This window comes from Carassius auratus, unplaced genomic scaffold (genome assembly GCF_003368295.1).
Source record: "Carassius auratus strain Wakin unplaced genomic scaffold, ASM336829v1 scaf_tig00030862, whole genome shotgun sequence".
In the NCBI taxonomy this organism is placed as follows: Eukaryota; Metazoa; Chordata; class Actinopteri; order Cypriniformes; family Cyprinidae; genus Carassius; species Carassius auratus.
In genome coordinates, this window is record NW_020525885.1 from 1 (window position 1) to 16025 (window position 16025).

General features: G+C 45.6%; 25 non-coding genes across 25 annotated transcripts; 11 read left to right on the forward strand and 14 right to left on the reverse strand.

Moving 5' to 3' along the window:
- Positions 1-971: 971 nt before the first annotated feature.
- trnay-gua (transfer RNA tyrosine (anticodon GUA)) lies at positions 972-1058 on the forward strand. Its single transcript is given in 2 exon segments — positions 972-1008; positions 1023-1058. It is a non-coding gene; the product is annotated as a tRNA-Tyr (tRNA).
- Positions 1059-2301: 1243 nt separating this feature from the next.
- trnaw-cca (transfer RNA tryptophan (anticodon CCA)) lies at positions 2302-2373 on the reverse strand. The gene has a single exon. It is a non-coding gene; the product is annotated as a tRNA-Trp (tRNA).
- A 3834-nt stretch (positions 2374-6207) lies between these two features.
- Positions 6208-6279, reverse strand: trnaw-cca (transfer RNA tryptophan (anticodon CCA)). Its single transcript has one exon. It is a non-coding gene; the product is annotated as a tRNA-Trp (tRNA).
- A 433-nt stretch (positions 6280-6712) lies between these two features.
- Positions 6713-6784, reverse strand: trnaw-cca (transfer RNA tryptophan (anticodon CCA)). Its single transcript has one exon. It is a non-coding gene; the product is annotated as a tRNA-Trp (tRNA).
- Positions 6785-7698: 914 nt separating this feature from the next.
- On the forward strand, positions 7699-7785 carry trnaf-gaa (transfer RNA phenylalanine (anticodon GAA)). Its single transcript is given in 2 exon segments — positions 7699-7735; positions 7750-7785. It is a non-coding gene; the product is annotated as a tRNA-Phe (tRNA).
- A 422-nt stretch (positions 7786-8207) lies between these two features.
- trnay-gua (transfer RNA tyrosine (anticodon GUA)) lies at positions 8208-8294 on the forward strand. The gene is given in 2 exon segments: positions 8208-8244; positions 8259-8294. It is a non-coding gene; the product is annotated as a tRNA-Tyr (tRNA).
- A 228-nt stretch (positions 8295-8522) lies between these two features.
- Positions 8523-8594, reverse strand: trnaw-cca (transfer RNA tryptophan (anticodon CCA)). The gene has a single exon. It is a non-coding gene; the product is annotated as a tRNA-Trp (tRNA).
- Positions 8595-9027: 433 nt separating this feature from the next.
- trnaw-cca (transfer RNA tryptophan (anticodon CCA)) lies at positions 9028-9099 on the reverse strand. Its single transcript has one exon. It is a non-coding gene; the product is annotated as a tRNA-Trp (tRNA).
- A 181-nt stretch (positions 9100-9280) lies between these two features.
- On the reverse strand, positions 9281-9352 carry trnaw-cca (transfer RNA tryptophan (anticodon CCA)). Its single transcript has one exon. It is a non-coding gene; the product is annotated as a tRNA-Trp (tRNA).
- A 662-nt stretch (positions 9353-10014) lies between these two features.
- trnaf-gaa (transfer RNA phenylalanine (anticodon GAA)) lies at positions 10015-10101 on the forward strand. The gene is given in 2 exon segments: positions 10015-10051; positions 10066-10101. It is a non-coding gene; the product is annotated as a tRNA-Phe (tRNA).
- A 422-nt stretch (positions 10102-10523) lies between these two features.
- trnay-gua (transfer RNA tyrosine (anticodon GUA)) lies at positions 10524-10610 on the forward strand. The gene is given in 2 exon segments: positions 10524-10560; positions 10575-10610. It is a non-coding gene; the product is annotated as a tRNA-Tyr (tRNA).
- Positions 10611-10838: 228 nt separating this feature from the next.
- trnaw-cca (transfer RNA tryptophan (anticodon CCA)) lies at positions 10839-10910 on the reverse strand. Its single transcript has one exon. It is a non-coding gene; the product is annotated as a tRNA-Trp (tRNA).
- A 136-nt stretch (positions 10911-11046) lies between these two features.
- trnay-gua (transfer RNA tyrosine (anticodon GUA)) lies at positions 11047-11133 on the forward strand. Its single transcript is given in 2 exon segments — positions 11047-11083; positions 11098-11133. It is a non-coding gene; the product is annotated as a tRNA-Tyr (tRNA).
- Positions 11134-11362: 229 nt separating this feature from the next.
- trnaw-cca (transfer RNA tryptophan (anticodon CCA)) lies at positions 11363-11434 on the reverse strand. Its single transcript has one exon. It is a non-coding gene; the product is annotated as a tRNA-Trp (tRNA).
- A 139-nt stretch (positions 11435-11573) lies between these two features.
- Positions 11574-11660, forward strand: trnay-gua (transfer RNA tyrosine (anticodon GUA)). The gene is given in 2 exon segments: positions 11574-11610; positions 11625-11660. It is a non-coding gene; the product is annotated as a tRNA-Tyr (tRNA).
- Positions 11661-11871: 211 nt separating this feature from the next.
- trnaw-cca (transfer RNA tryptophan (anticodon CCA)) lies at positions 11872-11943 on the reverse strand. Its single transcript has one exon. It is a non-coding gene; the product is annotated as a tRNA-Trp (tRNA).
- Positions 11944-12332: 389 nt separating this feature from the next.
- Positions 12333-12419, forward strand: trnay-gua (transfer RNA tyrosine (anticodon GUA)). The gene is given in 2 exon segments: positions 12333-12369; positions 12384-12419. It is a non-coding gene; the product is annotated as a tRNA-Tyr (tRNA).
- A 228-nt stretch (positions 12420-12647) lies between these two features.
- Positions 12648-12719, reverse strand: trnaw-cca (transfer RNA tryptophan (anticodon CCA)). The gene has a single exon. It is a non-coding gene; the product is annotated as a tRNA-Trp (tRNA).
- Positions 12720-13659: 940 nt separating this feature from the next.
- Positions 13660-13731, reverse strand: trnaw-cca (transfer RNA tryptophan (anticodon CCA)). The gene has a single exon. It is a non-coding gene; the product is annotated as a tRNA-Trp (tRNA).
- A 139-nt stretch (positions 13732-13870) lies between these two features.
- Positions 13871-13957, forward strand: trnay-gua (transfer RNA tyrosine (anticodon GUA)). The gene is given in 2 exon segments: positions 13871-13907; positions 13922-13957. It is a non-coding gene; the product is annotated as a tRNA-Tyr (tRNA).
- A 228-nt stretch (positions 13958-14185) lies between these two features.
- On the reverse strand, positions 14186-14257 carry trnaw-cca (transfer RNA tryptophan (anticodon CCA)). Its single transcript has one exon. It is a non-coding gene; the product is annotated as a tRNA-Trp (tRNA).
- Positions 14258-14690: 433 nt separating this feature from the next.
- Positions 14691-14762, reverse strand: trnaw-cca (transfer RNA tryptophan (anticodon CCA)). The gene has a single exon. It is a non-coding gene; the product is annotated as a tRNA-Trp (tRNA).
- A 389-nt stretch (positions 14763-15151) lies between these two features.
- On the forward strand, positions 15152-15238 carry trnay-gua (transfer RNA tyrosine (anticodon GUA)). The gene is given in 2 exon segments: positions 15152-15188; positions 15203-15238. It is a non-coding gene; the product is annotated as a tRNA-Tyr (tRNA).
- Positions 15239-15466: 228 nt separating this feature from the next.
- trnaw-cca (transfer RNA tryptophan (anticodon CCA)) lies at positions 15467-15538 on the reverse strand. Its single transcript has one exon. It is a non-coding gene; the product is annotated as a tRNA-Trp (tRNA).
- Positions 15539-15677: 139 nt separating this feature from the next.
- On the forward strand, positions 15678-15763 carry trnay-gua (transfer RNA tyrosine (anticodon GUA)). The gene is given in 2 exon segments: positions 15678-15714; positions 15728-15763. It is a non-coding gene; the product is annotated as a tRNA-Tyr (tRNA).
- The last annotated feature ends 262 nt before the right edge of the window (positions 15764-16025 follow it).

Consider the following 16025-nt stretch of genomic DNA (forward strand, 5'->3'; position numbering starts at 1 on the left):
CCCCGACGTGATTTGAACACGCAACCTTCTGATCTGGAGTCAGACGCTGCTACCGTTTGCGCCACGAGGTCTTAAAAAACAGGTTATTGCTTCCTTTGCATGGCCGTTGACGCATTCACCACAAAAAATGGAGCCTATTTTTCTCAATAACCTCGAGAGGTACGGATGTCTGATTTTCTTGGAAACTTTTCGTGCCTTATGCTTTTCCATCCTTCGATAGCTCAGCTGGTAGAGCGGAGGACTGTAGATGAGTTGTTGGGTATCCTTAGGTCTGGTTCAATTCCGGCCTCGAAGGAGTGTGATTTTAAATTCAGATCAAATATTTTCACATTTCCTTTAGACTTCATATTGGCAGTTAAAAAAAGCCAATGGGTCAAGATCCAAATATATCACTTTACAGAGTGGAAGGAGTGTTTGTCATATTAGAGGCTTCTTTTTTACACGCTTCAATATTTATGAAAACACTTGAATTGGACTTCATACGTTTAATGTAAAGAAGAGATGGTTGACCCCGACGTGATTTGAACACGCAACCTTCTGATCTGGGTCAGACGCGCTACCGTAGCGCCACGAGGTCTTAAAAAACAGGTTATTGCTTACCTTTGCATGGCCGTTGAGCGCATTCACCACAAAAAGGAGCCTATTTTCCCAATAACCTCGAGAGTACGGTACGGAATCGTCTGAATTTCTTGACACTTGGTGCCTTATGATGAAAACGCTTGACTTTGGACTTCATACTTTTAATGTAAAGAAAGAGATGCTTGTCCCCGACGTGATTTTGAAAACGCAAATCTTCTGATCTGGAGTAAGACGAGCTACCGTTGCGCCATAAGGTCTTAAAAAACAGGGTTATTGCCCTTTCCATGGCCGTTGATGCATTCACCCCAATAAGGAGCCTATTTTTCCCAATAACCTCTAGAGGTACGTATGTCTGAATTTCTTTGACACCATCTGGTGCCTATGCGTTACATCCTTCGATAGCTCAGCTGGTAGAGCGGAGGACTGTAGATGAGTTGTTGGGTATCCTTAGGTCGCTGGTTCAATTCCGGCTCGAAGGAGTGTGATTTTAAATTCAGATCAAATATTTCACATTTCCTTTAGACTTCATATGGCAGTTTAAAAAAAGCCATGGGGTCAAGATCCAAAATATATCACTTTACAGAGTGGAAGGAGTGTTTGTCATATTAGAGGCTTCTTTTTACAAGCTTCAATAATTATGAAAACAAAGCTGGATGAAAACACTTGACGTTGGACTTCATACTTTTAATGTAAAGAAGAGATGGCTTGACCCCCGACGTGATTTGAACACGCAACCTTCTGATCTGGAGTCAGACGCGCTACCATTGCGCCACGAAGTCTTAAAAAACAGGTTATTGCTTCTTTGCATGGCTGTTGACGCATTCACCACAAAAAGGAGCCTATTTTTCCCAATAACCTCGAGAGGTACGGATGTCTGAATTTCTTGACACCTTCTGGTGCCTTATGCGTTACATCCTTCGATAGCTCAGCTGGTAGAGCGGAGGACTGTAGATGAGTTGTTGGGTATCCTTAGGTCGCTGGTTCGATTGCGGCTCCAAGGAGTGTGATTTTAAATTCAGATCAAATATTTTCAACATTTCCTATAGACCTCGTATTGGCAGTTAAAAAAGCCAATGGGTCAAGATCCAAATATATGACCTTACAGAGTGGAAAGAGCGTTTGTCATATTAGAGGCTTCTTTTTTACATGCTTCAATATTTATGAAAACACTTGAATTGGACTTCATACTTTTATGTAAGAAGAGATGGGCTTGACCCCAACGTGATTTGAACATGCAACCTTCTGATCTGGAGTCAGACGCGCTACCGTTGCGTCACAAGGGACTTAAAAAGCAGGTTATTGCTTCCTTTTGCCTGGCCGTTGACGCATTCACCCCAATAAGGAGCCTACTTTTCCCAATAACCTCAAGAGGTACGGATGTCTGATTTTCTTGGAAACTTTTCGTGCCTTACGATTTTTCCATCCTTCTATAGCTCAGCTGGTAGAGCGAAGGACTGAAGATGAGTTGTTGGGTATCCTTAGGTCGCTGGTTCGGTTGCGGCTCCAAGGAGTGTGATTTTAAATTCAGAGCAAATATTTTCACATTTCCTTTAGACCTTGTATTGGCAGTTAAAAAAAACCAATGGGTCAAGATCCAAATATATCACCTTACAGAGTGGAAGGAGCGTTTGTCATATTAGAGGCTTCTTTTTTACACGCTTCAATAATTATGAAAACACTTGACGTTGGACGTCATACTTTTAATGTAAAGAAGAGACAGCTTGACCCCGACGTGATTTGAACACGCAACCTTCTGATCTGGAGTCAGACGCGCTACCGTTGCGCCACGAGGTCTTAAAAAACAGGTTATTGCTTCCTTTACATGGCCGTTGACGCATTCACCACAAAAATGGAGCCTATTGTTTTCAATAACCTCGAGAGGTACGGATGTCTGATTTTCTTGGAAACTTTTCGTGCCTTACGCTTTTTCCATCCTTCGATAGCTCATCTGGTAGAGCGGAGGACTGTAGATGAGTTGTTGGGTATCCTTAGGTCGCTGGTTCAATTCCGGCTCGAAGGAGTGTGATTTTAAATTCATCCATCCATCCATCCATCCATCATCTTCCGCTTATCCGGGGCCGGGTCGCGGGGGCAACAGTCTAAGCAGAGACGCCCAGACTTCCCTCTCCCTAGCCACTTCCTCCAGCTCTTCCGGGGGGACCCCGAGGCGTTCCCAGGCCAGCCGGGAGACATAGTCCCTCCAGCGTGTCCTAGGTCTTCCCCGGGGCCTCCTCCCGGTGAGACGTGCCTGGAACACCTCCCTGGGAAGGCGTCCAGGAGGCATCCGAAATAGATGCCCGAGCCACCTCAGCTGGCTCCTCTCGATGTGGAGGAGCAACGGCTCTACTCTGAGCTCCTCCCGAGTGACCGAGCTTCTCACCCTATCTCTAAGGGAGCGCCCAGCCACCCGACGGAGAAAGCTCATTTCGGCCGCCTGTATCCGGGATCTTGTCTTTTCGGTCATGACCCACAGCTCATGACCATAGGTGAGAGTAGGAACGTAGATTGACCGGTAAATCGAGAGCTTTGCCTTACAGCTCAGCTCCTTCTTCACCACGACAGACCGGTACAGCGACCGCATTACTGCAGAAGCTGCACCGATCCGTCTGTCAATCTCACGTTCCATCCTTCCCTCACTCGTGAACAAGACTCCAAGATACCTGAACTCCTCCACTTGAGGCAGGAACTCTCCACCAACCTGGAGTGGGCAATCCACCCTTTTCCGACTGAGAACCATGGCCTCGGACTTGGAGGTGCTGATTCTCATCCCAGCCGATTCACACTCGGCTGCAAACCGTCCCAATGCACACTGAAGGTCCTGGTCTGAGGATGCCAACACGACAACATCATCCGCAAAAAGCAGCGACGAAATCGTATGGTCCCCAAACCGGACACTCTCCGGCCCTTGGCTGCGCCTAGAAATTCTGTCCATAAAAATTATGAACAGAACCGGTGACAAAGGGCAGCCCTGCCGGAGTCCAACATGCACCGGGAACAGGTCTGACTTACTGCCGGCAATGCGAACCAAGCTCTTGCTCCGGTCGTACAGGGACCGAACAGCCCTAAGTAGGGAGCCGCCGACCCCATACTCCCGGAGCACCCTCCACAGGATGTCGCGAGGAACACGGTCGAATGCCTTCTCCAAGTCCACAAAACACATGTGGACTGGTTGGGCAAACTCCCATGAACCCTCCAGCACCCTGGAAAGGGTATAGAGCTGGTCCAGTGTTCCACGACCGGGACGAAAACCACACTGTTCCTCCTGGATCCGAGGTTCCACTATCGGCCGAATTCTCCTCTCCAGTACCCTGGCATAGACTTTTCCAGGGAGGCTGAGAAGTGTGATCCCCCTATAGTTGGAACACACTCTCCGGTCCCCCTTCTTGAAAAGAGGGACCACCACCCCGGTCTGCCAGTCCAGAGGTACTGTCCCCAACCGCCATGCGATGTTGCAGAGGCGTGCCAGCCAAGACAGCCCCACAACATCCAGAGACTTGAGGTACTCGGGGCGGATCTCGTCCACCCCCGGTGCCTTGCCACCGAGGAGCTTTTTAACTACCTCGATGACTTCAGCCCGGGTGATGGACGAGTGCCCCCCCGAGTCCCCAGCCACTGCTTCCTCAACGGAACACAAGTCGGTGGGATTGAGAAGATCCTCGAAGTATTCCTTCCACCGCCCGACGATATCCCCAGTTGAGGTCAACAGGTGCCCATCTCTACTGTAAACAGTGTTGGTAGGGCACTGCTTCCCCCTCCTGAGGCGTCGAACAGTTTGCCAGAATCTCTTCGAGGCCAACCGATAGTCCTTCTCCATGGCCTCACCGAACTCCTCCCAGGCCCGAGTTTTTGCCTCCACGACTACCCGGGCTGCAGTCCGCTTGGCCTGCCGGTACCCGTCAGCTGCCTCCGGAGTCCCACAAGCCATCCAGGCCCGATAGGACTCCTTCTTCAGCTTGACAGCATCCCTTACTTCCGGTGTCCACCACCGGGTTCGGGGATTGCCGCCTCGACAGGCACCGGAGACCTTACGGCCACAGCTCCGAGCAGCCGCAGCGACAATGGAGGTGGAGAACATGGTCCACTCGGACTCAATATCTCCAGACTCCCTCGGGATCCGGTCGAAGCTCTGCCGGAGGTGGGAGTTGAAGATCTCTCTGACAGGGGGCTCGGCCAAACGTTCCCAACAGACCCTCACAGTACGTTTGGGTCTGCCGAGTCTGTCCAGCTTCCTCCCCCGCCATCGGATCCAACTCACCACCAGGTGGTGATCAGTTGACAGCTCCGCCCCTCTCTTCACCCGAGTGTCCAAGACATATGACCGAAGGTCTGATGACACGACCACAAAGTCGATCATCGACCTCCGGCCAAGGGTGTCCTGGTGCCACGTGCACTGGTGGACACCCTTATGCTTGAACATGGTGTTCGTTATGGACAAACCGTGGTTAGCACAGAAATCCAATAACAGAACACCGCTCGGATTCAGGTCAGGGGGGCCGTTCCTCCCAATCACGCCCCTCCAGGTGTCACTGTCACTGCCCACGTGAGCGTTGAAGTCCCCCAGTAGAACTACGGAGTCTCCAGTTGGAGCACTTTCCAGCACCCCTCCCAGAGACTCCAAGAAGGCCGGGTAGTCCGCACTGCCGTTCGGCCCGTAGGCACAAACGACAGTGAGAGACCTATCCCCGACTCGAAGGCGCAGGGAAGCGACCCTCTCGTTCACCGGGGTAAACTCCAACACATGGCGGCTGAGCTGGGGGGCTATTAGCAAACCCACTCCTGCCCTCCGCCTCTCACCATGGGCAACTCCAGAGTGGTAGAGAGTCCAGCCTCTCTCAAGAAGTGTGGTTCCAGAGCCCAAGCTGTGCGTTGAGGTGAGCCCGACTATCTCTAGTCGGTACCTCTCGACCTCCCGCACAAGCTCAGGCTCCTTCCCCGCCAACGAGGTGACATTCCACGTCCCTAAAGCCAGATTCCGTGTCCAGAGATCGGGTCGTCGGGGGTCTCGCCTTCGACTGTCGCCCGATCCTCTATGCACCGGCCCCTTACGCTCCCTCCTGCAGGTGGTGAGCCCACAGGAGGGCGGCCCCACGTCACTCCTTCGGGCTAAGCCCGGCCGGACCCCATGGGGGAAGGCCTGGCCACCAGGCGCTCGCATACGGGCCCCAACCCCGGGCCTGGCTCCAGGGTGGGGCCCCGGCTGCGCCATGCCGGGCGACGTCACGGTCCTTGATTTTAAATCTGCCATAAGGGGTTTTATGAACTGTTCTTAGTCTGGCCCGTCACCAAGGACCTGTTTGCCTTGGGAGACCCTACCAGGAGCATATAGCCCCAGACAACATAGCTCCCAGGATCATTCGGGTACTCAAACCTCTCCACCACGATAAGGTGACAGTTCAAGGAGAGGATTTTAAATTCAGATCAAATATTTTCACATTTCCTTTAGACTTCATATTGGCAGTTAAAAAAAAGCCAATGGGTCAAGATCCAAATATATCACTTTACAGAGTGGAAGGAGTGTTTGTCATATTAGAGGCTTCTTTTTTACAAGCTTCGATAATTATGAAAACAAAGCTGGATGAAAACACTTGACGTTGGACTTCATACTTTTAATGTAAAGAAGAGATGGCTTGACCCCGACGTGATTTGAACACGCAACCTTCTGATCTGGAGTCAGACGCGCTACCATTGCTCCACGAAGTCTTAAAAAACAGGTTATTGCTTCCTTTGCATGGCTGTTGATGCATTCACCACAAAAAGGAGCCTATTTTTCCCAATAACCTCGAGAGGTACGGATGTCTGAATTTCTTGACACCTTCTGGTGCCTTATGCGTTACATCCTTCGACAGCTCAGCTGGTAGAGCGGAGGACTGTAGATGAGTTGTTGGGTATCCTTAGGTCGCTGGTTCGATTGCGGCTCCAAGGAGTGTGATTTTAAATTCAGAGCAAATATTTTCACATTTCCTATAGACCTCGTATTGGCAGTTAAAAAAGCCAATGGGTCAAGATCCAAATATATCACCTTACAGAGTGGAAAGAGCGTTTGTCATATTAGAGGCTTCTTTTTTACATGCTTCAATATTTATGAAAACACTTGAATTGGACTTCATACGTTTAATGTAAAGAAGAGATGGGTTGACCCCGACGTGATTTGAACACGCAACCTTCTGATCTGGAGTCAGACGCGCTACCGTTGCGCCACGAGGTCTTAAAAAACAGGTTATTGCTTCCTTTGCATGGCCGTTGACGCATTCACCACAAAAAGGAGCCTATTTTTCCCAATAACCTCGAGAGGTACGGACGTCTGAATTTCTTGACACCTTCTGGTGCCTTATGATGAAAACGCTTGACTTTGGACTTCATACTTTTAATGTAAAGAAGAGATGGCTTGTCCCCGACGTGATTTGAAAACGCAACCTTCTGATCTGGAGTAAGACGCGCTACCGTTGCGCCACAAGGTCTTAAAAAACAGGTTATTGCTTCCTTTCCATGGCCGTTGATGCATTCACCCCAATAAGGAGCCTATTTTTCCCAATAACCTCGAGAGGTACGTATGTCTGAATTTCTTGACACCATCTGGTGCCTTATGCGTTACATCCTTCGATAGCTCAGCTGGTAGAGCGGAGGACTGTAGATGAGTTGTTGGGTATCCTCAGGTCGCTGGTTCAATTCTGGCTCGAAGGAGTGTGATTTTAAATTCAGATCAAATATTTTCGAATTTCCTTTAGACTTCGTATTGGCAGTTAAAAAAAGCCAATGGGTCAAGATCCAAATATATCACTTTACAGAGTGGAAGGAGTGTTTGTCATGTTAGAGGCTTCTTTTTTACAAGCTTCAATAATTATGAAAACAAAGCTGGATGAAAACACTTGACGTTGGACTTCATACTTTTAATGTAAAGAAGAGATGGCTTGACCCCAACGTGATTTGAACACGCAACCTTCTGATCTGGAGTCAGACGCGCTACCGTTGCGTCACAAGGACTTAAAAAGCAGGTTATTGCTTCCTTTGCCTGGCCGTTGATGCATTCACCCCAATAAGGAGCCTACTTTTCCCAATAACCTCAAGAGGTACGGATGTCTGATTTTCTTGGAAACTTTTCGTGCCTTACGATTTTTCCATCCTTCTATAGCTCAGCTGGTAGAGCGAAGGACTGAAGATGAGTTGTTGGGTATCCTTAGGTCGCTGGTTCGATTGCGGCTACAAGGAGTGTGATTTTAAATTCAGAGCAAATATTTTCACATTTCCTTTAGACCTCGTATTGGCAGTTAAAAAAACCAATGGGTCAAGATCCAAATATATCACCTTACAGAGTGGAAGGAGCGTTTGTCATATTAGAGGCTTCTTTTTTACACGCTTCAATAATTATGAAAACACTTGACGTTGGACTTCATACTTTTAATGTAAAGAAGAGACAGCTTGACCCCGACGTGATTTGAACACGCAACCTTCTGATCTGGAGTCAGACGCGCTACCGTTGCGCTAGGAGGTCTTAAAAAACAGCTTATTGCTTCCTTTGCATGGCCGTTGACGCATTCACCACAAAAATGGAGCCTATTGTTTTCAATAACCTCGAGAGGTACGGATGTCTGATTTTCTTGGAAACTTTTCGTGCCTTACGCTTTTTCCATCCTTCGATAGCTCAGCTGGTAGAGCGGAGGACTGTAGATGAGTTGTTGGGTATCCTTAGGTCGCTGGTTCAATTCCGGCTCGAAGGAGTGTGATTTTAAATTCAGATCAAATATTTTCACATTTCCTTTAGACTTCATATTGGCAGTTAAAAAAAGCCAATGGGTCAAGATCCAAATATATCACTTTACAGAGTGGAAGGAGTGTTTGTCATATTAGAGGCTTCTTTTTTACAAGCTTCAATAATTATGAAAACAAAGCTGGATGAAAACACTTGACGTTGGACTTCATACTTTTAATGTAAAGAAGAGATGGCTTGACCCCGACGTGATTTGAACACGGAACCTTCTGATCTGGAGTCAGACGCGCTACCATTGCGCCACGAAGTCTTAAAAAACAGGTTATTGCTTCCTTTGCATGCCTGTTGACGCATTCACCACAAAAAGGACCCTACTTTTCCCAATAACCTCGAGAGGTACGGATGTCTGAATTTCTTGACACCTTCTGGTGCCTTATGCGTTACATCCTTCGATAGCTCAGCTGGTAGAGCGGAGGACTGTAGATGAGTTGTTGGGTATCCTTAGGTCGCTGGTTCGATTGCGGCTCCAAGGAGTGTGATTTTAAATTCAGAGCAAATATTTTCACATTTCCTATAGACCTCGTATTGGCAGTTAAAAAAGCCAATGGGTCAAGATCCAAATATATCACCTTACAGAGTGGAAAGAGCGTTTGTCATATTAGAGGCTTCTTTTTTACACGCTTCAATATTTATGAAAACACTTGAATTGGACTTCATACGTTTAATGTAAAGAAGAGATGGGTTGACCCCGACGTGATTTGAACACGCAACCTTCTGATCTGGAGTCAGACGCGCTACCGTTGCGCCACGAGGTCTTAAAAAACAGGTTATTGCTTCCTTTGCATGGCCGTTGACGCATTCACCACAAAAAGGAGCCTATTTTTCCCAATAACCTCGAGAGGTACGGACGTCTGAATTTCTTGACACCTTCTGGTGCCTTATGATGAAAACGCTTGACGTTGGACTTCATACTTTTAATGTAAAGAAGAGACAGCTTGACCCCGACGTGATTTGAACACGCAACCTTCTGATCTGGAGTCAGACGCGCTACCGTTGCGCCACGAGGTCTTAAAAAACAGGTTATTGCTTCCTTTACATGGCCGTTGACGCATTCACCACAAAAATGGAGCCTATTGTTTCAATAACCTCGAGAGGTACGGATGTCTGATTTTCTTGGAAACTTTTCGTGCCTTACGCTTTTTCCATCCTTCGATAGCTCATCTGGTAGAGCGGAGGACTGTAGATGAGTTGTTGGGTATCCTTAGGTCGCTGGTTCAATTCCGGCTCGAAGGAGTGTGATTTTAAATTCAGATCAAATATTTTCACATTTCCTTTAGACTTCGTATTGGCAGTTAAAAAAGCCAATGGGTCAAGATCCAAATATATCACTTTACAGAGTGGAAGGAGTGTTTGTCATGTTAGAGGCTTCTTTTTTACAAGCTTCAATAATTATGAAAACAAAGCTGGATGAAAACACTTGACGTTGGACTTCATACTTTTAATGTAAAGAAGAGATGGCTTGACCCCAACGTGATTTGAACACGCAACCTTCTGATCTGGAGTCAGACGCGCTACCGTTGCGTCACAAGGACTTAAAAAGCAGGTTATTGCTTCCTTTGCCTGGCCGTTGATGCATTCACCCCAATAAGGAGCCTACTTTTCCCAATAACCTCAAGAGGTACGGATGTCTGATTTTCTTGGAAACTTTTCGTGCCTTACGATTTTTCCATCCTTCTATAGCTCAGCTGGTAGAGCGAAGGACTGAAGATGAGTTGTTGGGTATCCTTAGGTCGCTGGTTCGATTGCGGCTACAAGGAGTGTGATTTTAAATTCAGAGCAAATATTTTCACATTTCCTTTAGACCTCGTATTGGCAGTTAAAAAAACCAATGGGTCAAGATCCAAATATATCACCTTACAGAGTGGAAGGAGCGTTTGTCATATTAGAGGCTTCTTTTTTACACGCTTCAATAATTATGAAAACACTTGACGTTGGACTTCATACTTTTAATGTAAAGAAGAGACAGCTTGACCCCGACGTGATTTGAACACGCAACCTTCTGATCTGGAGTCAGACGCGCTACCGTTGCGCCAGGAGGTCTTAAAAAACAGTTTATTGCTTCCTTTGCATGGCCGTTGACGCATTCACCACAAAAATGGAGCCTATTGTTTTCAATAACCTCGAGAGGTACGGATGTCTGATTTTCTTGGAAACTTTTCGTGCCTTACGCTTTTTCCATCCTTCGATAGCTCAGCTGGTAGAGCGGAGGACTGTAGATGAGTTGTTGGGTATCCTTAGGTCGCTGGTTCAATTCCGGCTCGAAGGAGTGTGATTTTAAATTCAGATCAAATATTTTCACATTTCCTTTAGACTTCATATTGGCAGTTAAAAAAAGCCAATGGGTCAAGATCCAAATATATCACTTTACAGAGTGGAAGGAGTGTTTGTCATATTAGAGGCTTCTTTTTTACAAGCTTCAATAATTATGAAAACAAAGCTGGATGAAAACACTTGACGTTGGACTTCATACTTTTAATGTAAAGAAGAGATGGCTTGACCCCGACGTGATTTGAACACGGAACCTTCTGATCTGGAGTCAGACGCGCTACCATTGCGCCACGAAGTCTTAAAAAACAGGTTATTGCTTCCTTTGCATGCCTGTTGACGCATTCACCACAAAAAGGACCCTACTTTTCCCAATAACCTCAAGAGGTACGGATGTCTGAATTTCTTGACACCTTCTGGTGCCTTATGCGTTACATCCTTCGATAGCTCAGCTGGTAGAGCGGAGGACTGTAGATGAGTTGTTGGGTATCCTTAGGTCGCTGGTTCAATTCCGGCTCGAAGGAGTGTGATTTTAAGTTCAGATCAAATATTTTCACATTTCCTTTAGACTTCATATTGGCAGTTAAAAAAATAAAATGGGTCAAGATTCCAAATATATCACTTTACAGAGTGGAAGGAGTGTTTGTCATATTAGAGGCTTCTTTTTTACAAGCTTCAATAATTATGAAAACAAAGTTGGATGAAAACACTTGACGTTGGACTTCATACTTTTAATGTAAAGAAGAGACGGCTTGACCCCGACGTGATTTGAACACGCAACCTTCTGATCTGGAGTCAGACGCGCTACCGTTGCGCCACGAGGTCTTAAAAAACAGGTTATTGCTTCCTTTGCATGGCCGTTGACGCATTCACCACAAAAATGGAGCCTATTTTTCTCAATAACCTCGAGAGGTACGGATGTCTGATTTTCTTGGAAACTTTTCGTGCCTTATGCTTTTTCCATCCTTCGATAGCTCAGCTGGTAGAGCGGAGGACTGTAGATGAGTTGTTGGGTATCCTTAGGTCGCTGGTTCAATTCCGGCTCGAAGGAGTGTGATTTTAAATTCAGATCAAATATTTTCACATTTCCTTTAGACTTCATATTGGCAGTTAAAAAAAGCCAATGGGTCAAGATCCAAATATATCACTTTACAGAGTGGAAGGAGTGTTTGTCATATTAGAGGCTTCTTTTTTACACGCTTCAATATTTATGAAAACACTTGAATTGGACTTCATACGTTTAATGTAAAGAAGAGATGGGTTGACCCCGACGTGATTTGAACACGCAACCTTCTGATCTGGAGTCAGACGCGCTACCGTTGCGCCACGAGGTCTTAAAAAACAGGTTATTGCTTCCTTTGCATGGCCGTTGACGCATTCACCACAAAAAGGAGCCTATTTTTCCCAATAACCTCGAGAGGTACGGACGTCTGAATTTCTTGACACCTTCTGGTGCCTTATGATGAAAACGCTTGACTTTGGACTTCATACTTTTAATGTAAAGAAGAGATGGCTTGTCCCCGACGTGATTTGAAAACGCAATCTTCTGATCTGGAGTAAGACGAGCTACCGTTGCGCCATAAGGTCTTAAAAAACAGGTTATTGCTTCCTTTCCATGGCCGTTGATGCATTCACCCCAATAAGGAGCCTATTTTTCCCAATAACCTCGAGAGGTACGTATGTCTGAATTTCTTGACACCATCTGGTGCCTTATGCGTTACATCCTTCGATAGCTCAGCTGGTAGAGCGGAGGACTGTAGATGAGTTGTTGGGTATCCTTAGGTCGCTGGTTCAATTCCGGCTCGAAGGAGTGTGATTTTAAATTCAGATCAAATATTTTCACATTTCCTTTAGACTTCATATTGGCAGTTAAAAAAAGCCAATGGGTCAAGATCCAAATATATCACTTTACAGAGTGGAAGGAGTGTTTGTCATATTAGAGGCTTCTTTTTTACAAGCTTCAATAATTATGAAAACAAAGCTGGATGAAAACACTTGACGTTGGACTTCATACTTTTAATGTAAAGAAGAGATGGCTTGACCCCGACGTGATTTGAACACGCAACCTTCTGATCTGGAGTCAGACGCGCTACCATTGCGCCACGAAGTCTTAAAAAACAGGTTATTGCTTCCTTTGCATGGCTGTTGACGCATTCACCACAAAAAGGAGCCTATTTTTCCCAATAACCTCGAGAGGTACGGATGTCTGAATTTCTTGACACCTTCTGGTGCCTTATGCGTTACATCCTTCGATAGCTCAGCTGGTAGAGCGGAGGACTGTAGATGAGTTGTTGGGTATCCTTAGGTCGCTGGTTCGATTGCGGCTCCAAGGAGTGTGATTTTAAATTCAGATCAAATATTTTCACATTTCCTATAGACCTCGTATTGGCAGTTAAAAAAGCCAATGGGTCAAGATCCAAATATATCACCTTACAGAGTGGAAGAGCGTTTGTCATATTAGAGGCTTCTTTTTTACATGCTTCAATATTTATGAAAACACTTGAATTGGACTTCATACTTTTAATGTAAAGAAGAGATGGCTTGACCCCAACGTGATTTGAACATGCAACCTTCTGATCTGGAGTCAGACGCGCTACCGTTGCGTCACAAGGACTTAAAAAGCAGGTTATTGCTTCCTTTGCCTGGCCGTTGATGCATTCACCCCAATAAGGAGCCTACTTTTCCCAATAACCTCAAGAGGTACGGATGTCTGATTTTCTTGGAAACTTTTCGTGCCTTACGATTTTTCCATCCTTCTATAGCTCAGCTGGTAGAGCGAAGGACTGAAGATGAGTTGTTGGGTATCCTTAGGTCGCTGGTTCGGTTGCGGCTCCAAGGAGTGTGATTTTAAATTCAGAGCAAATATTTTCACATTTCCTTTAGACCTCGTATTGGCAGTTAAAAAAACCAATGGGTCAAGATCCAAATATATCACCTTACAGAGTGGAAGGAGCGTTTGTCATATTAGAGGCTTCTTTTTTACACGCTTCAATAATTATGAAAACACTTGACGTTGGACTTCATACTTTTAATGTAAAGAAGAGACAGCTTGACCCCGACGTGATTTGAACACGCAACCTTCTGATCTGGAGTCAGACGCGCTACCGTTGCGCCACGAGGTCTTAAAAAACAGGTTATTGCTTCCTTTACATGGCCGTTGACGCATTCACCACAAAAATGGAGCCTATTGTTTTCAATAACCTCGAGAGGTACGGATGTCTGATTTTCTTGGAAACTTTTCGTGCCTTACGCTTTTTCCATCCTTCGATAGCTCAGCTGGTAGAGCGGAGGACTGTAGATGAGTTGTTGGGTATCCTTAGGTCGCTGGTTCAATTCCGGCTCGAAGGAGTGTGATTTTAAATTCAGATCAAATATTTTCACATTTCCTTTAGACTTCATATTGGCAGTTAAAAAAAGCCAATGGGTCAAGATCCAAATATATCACTTTACAGAGTGGAAGGAGTGTTTGTCATATTAGAGGCTTCTTTTTTACAAGCTTCGATAATTATGAAAACAAAGCTGGATGAAAACACTTGACGTTGGACTTCATACTTTTAATGTAAAGAAGAGATGGCTTGACCCCGACGTGATTTGAACACGCAACCTTCTGATCTGGAGTCAGACGCGCTACCATTGCGCCACGAAGTCTTAAAAAACAGGTTATTGCTTCCTTTGCATGGCTGTTGACGCATTCACCACAAAAAGGAGCCTACTTTTCCCAATAACCTCGAGAGGTACGGATGTCTGAATTTCTTGACACCTTCTGGTGCCTTATGCGTTACATCCTTCGATAGCTCAGCTGGTAGAGCGGAGGACTGTAGATGAGTTGTTGGGTATCCTTAGGTCGCTGGTTCGATTGCGGCTCCAAGGAGTGTGATTTTAAATTCAGAGCAAATATTTTCACATTTCCTATAGACCTCGTATTGGCAGTTAAAAAAGCCAATGGGTCAAGATCCAAATATATCACCTTACAGAGTGGAAAGAGCGTTTGTCATATTAGAGGCTTCTTTTTTACACGCTTCAATATTTATGAAAACACTTGAATTGGACTTCATACGTTTAATGTAAAGAAGAGATGGGTTGACCCCGACGTGATTTGAACACGCAACCTTCTGATCTGGAGTCAGACGCGCTACCGTTGCGCCACGAGGTCTTAAAAAACAGGTTATTGCTTCCTTTGCATGGCCGTTGACGCATTCACCACAAAAAGGAGCCTATTTTTCCCAATAACCTCGAGAGGTACGGACGTCTGAATTTCTTGACACCTTCTGGTGCCTTATGATGAAAACGCTTGACTTTGGACTTCATACTTTTAATGTAAAGAAGAGATGGCTTGTCCCCGACGTGATTTGAAAACGCAACCTTCTGATCTGGAGTAAGACGCGCTACCGTTGCGCCACAAGGTCTTAAAAAACAGGTTATTGCTTCCTTTCCATGGCCGTTGATGCATTCACCCCAATAAGGAGCCTATTTTTCCCAATAACCTCGAGAGGTACGTATGTCTGAATTTCTTGACACCATCTGGTGCCTTATGCGTTACATCCTTCGATAGCTCAGCTGGTAGAGCGGAGGACTGTAGATGAGTTGTTGGGTATCCTTAGGTCGCTGGTTCAATTCCGGCTCGAAGGAGTGTGATTTTAAGTTCAGATCAAATATTTTCACATTTCCTTTAGACTTCATATTGGCAGTTAAAAAAAGCCAATGGGTCAAGATCCAAATATATCACTTTACAGAGTGGAAGGAGTGTTTGTCATATTAGAGGCTTCTTTTTTACAAGCTTCAATAATTATGAAAACAAAGCTGGATGAAAACACTTGACGTTGGACTTCATACTTTTAATGTAAAGAAGAGACGGCTTGACCCCGACGTGATTTGAACACGCAACCTTCTGATCTGGAGTCAGACGCGCTACCGTTGCGCCACGAGGTCTTAAAAAACAGGTTATTGCTTCCTTTGCATGGCCGTTGACGCATTCACCACAAAAATGGAGCCTATTTTTCTCAATAACCTCGAGAGGTACGGATGTCTGATTTTCTTGGAAACTTTTCGTGCCTTATGCTTTTTCCATCCTTCGATAGCTCAGCTGGTAGAGCGGAGGACTGTAGATGAGTTGTTGGTATCCTTAGGTCGCTGGTTCAATTCCGGCTCGAAGGAGTGTGATTTTAAATTCAGATCAAATATTTTCACATTTCCTTTAGACTTCATATTGGCAGTTAAAAAAAGCCAATGGGTCAAGATCCAAATATATCACTTTACAGAGTGGAAAGGAGTGTTTGTCATATTAGAGGCTTCTTTTTTACACGCTTCAATATTTATGAAAACACTTGAATTGGACTTCATACGTTTAATGTAAAGAAGAGATGGGTTGACCCGACGTGATTTGAACACGCAACCTTCTGATCTGGAGTCAGACGCG